We start from the raw sequence: 2,240 nt of genomic DNA, 5'->3' as shown, positions 1-2,240 counted from the left end.
TGTGAAGAGACTCAAAGCTTCTGCAAAGAGATGCCAGAGCCTCTGTGAAGAGACACAGAGTCTCTGTGAAGAGTTGCCGAAGTCTCTGTGAAAAGATACAAAGTCTTTGAGAAGAGGCAACAGAGCCTCTGTAGATAGTGTTAGAGCCTCTGTGTCTGCTACCAGAGCCTCTATGGCTATCATCAGAGCCTTTATGGCTGACGCCAGAGCCTCTGATCGAATAGATGACCTCTTCAAGATCATACTCTAGATAACGTTAACCCTAAAAGACTTAGTTTTCTAAAGAAGATTCCGAAATGAGGTCCTAACCTGGAAATTCCAAAAGTGCAGAGTTGTTACATACCTTTTTGGAGAAATCTTTGTGAAGAAGAAAAGAGTGTGTGTGTGTGGCGGTGAAAGCGTTCTTGAAAGAAAATCTGCATAAAAGTAATTTGAAGGTTCTGTGTGGATTATTTGAAACTTAGTTGTGTGATTAATCTTCAAATATGTGCAAAAGGTGAGTTCTTATTATTAAAATCCCTATATGATGTTATTTGAAATATATGATTTTGATGAAGAAAAGTAACTATTTTTAACAGTGATTTGAGCTTTATAAAATCTGGGTTTTGGAACTGTTCTTGAGAAATAAGAAGATTCTACTTCTTTAAAATAGATGAGGATGATATTCTATTTTAAGGATAAAAAGGAGTTTTGAGTTTGGAAAATGATATTAAAAGAAATGTTGGTTCTTGAGTTTTAAAGTTTTGAAATAAAATTGTTTTGAAACTGTTATTGGTCAAAAACTATAGAGGATGTTCCTTCAAGACGGTTGTGATTTCGGTATGTCTTGCTTGGAATTAATCTATAGATTTTGATGAGGAAATAAGGGTGGCATATCAAGAAGAGGTGTACCATGGGATAAGGGTGACATATCAAGGAGAGGTGTACCTTCAGATATAAGGGTGGCATATCAAGGAGAGGTGTACCTTTAGATATAAGGGTGACATTTGTATGTGTGATAGTGATTATAGCTTTTACTATCATGTCTCTTAAGATTGCAATAGTTTTGAGTTCTTACTTCTTTGTGATTTGAGGACTCAAGAATGTTGCTCTTATTAGAAATGTTAGTAATGATGTTATTAAAAAGGGGAAAACTTGGCTTATGGCCAAAGGTTTTGGATAAACTATGTTTTTGAGACAGTGTATGAATTATGAGGAACCAGAGGGACTCTGGTTGTTCCTTGAAATGAACCAAAAGGGCTCTGGTCATTCCTCAAAGAGGAACCATAGGGGCTGTGGATGATATTTGTATATGATACAAGTCTTTTACAAAACTTTTACCTGGACCAGAGGCTCTATGTGTAGTGTATAGAGGCTTTGTGTCAAAGATTGTCTTTCAAAATTATTTACAAGACCTCTTACTCTTGTTTTAACTTAAGAAAAGTTCTTATACAAAATGACTTTAGCAAAGATAGACAAACCAGGCTCTGGTTGGTCCTCACAATTGAAACAAAGGGGCTCTAGTTGGTCCTGGTTTTTGAGCCAGAGGCTCTGGTTAGTAGGACCAGAGGCTCTGGTCCTACTAACCAGAGCCTCTGGTCATACATAAAGCTTTTAAATTACTCTTTTATACATGGGAAACATTTACATCTATTCTCTGTACTTGATTTAGTAGTTACATGAATGTTGAGCTTAAGAAGAGTTTTGGTTCGTAAGACCAGAAGCTCTGGTCAAAGGAACCAGAGGGGCTCTGGTCCTACTATTTGATGAAAAATCTTTCTAAGTCTGGTTTTACAACCAGAGGAATGCAGGTCTTTATGATTTATGGAATTATGCTCTCATTATATGAAAGGTTGATTTTAAATAATGTTTTGGTGATCTTTACCATGCAATTACAAGGAAAAAGGGATCTCACTAGACCTTCTAGTCTAACCCTCATTTTGTCTTTCAAATATGTATTGCAGGAACAATTGAGTACAATGATAGTATAGGGAAAGGGAAAATTATTGGAACTCGGATTCTTTTAATTATCAGAAAACACAGTTAAGAAGAATATGAATGGAATAAAACAGTGTGTTGGACCTTTAAATTCAGCTTTGATATTGATCTATTACTCTGAATGAACTCTAGGACGATTACAGTGCAGCGGAAACAATATTAAGAACAAAACAGAGTAAAATAAACCAAGAACACACAGTTAAGATGATGAAGAAGATGAACACAGGAGAATAGCTTCAAAGGTTTTTCAATTCATTCAATTG

The sequence above is a fragment of the Cynara cardunculus genome (assembly GCF_001531365.2).
Source record: "Cynara cardunculus var. scolymus isolate 2C chromosome LG 1, CcrdV1, whole genome shotgun sequence".
NCBI lineage: Eukaryota > Viridiplantae > Streptophyta > Magnoliopsida > Asterales > Asteraceae > Cynara > Cynara cardunculus.
This window is presented reverse-complemented; position numbering follows the sequence as displayed.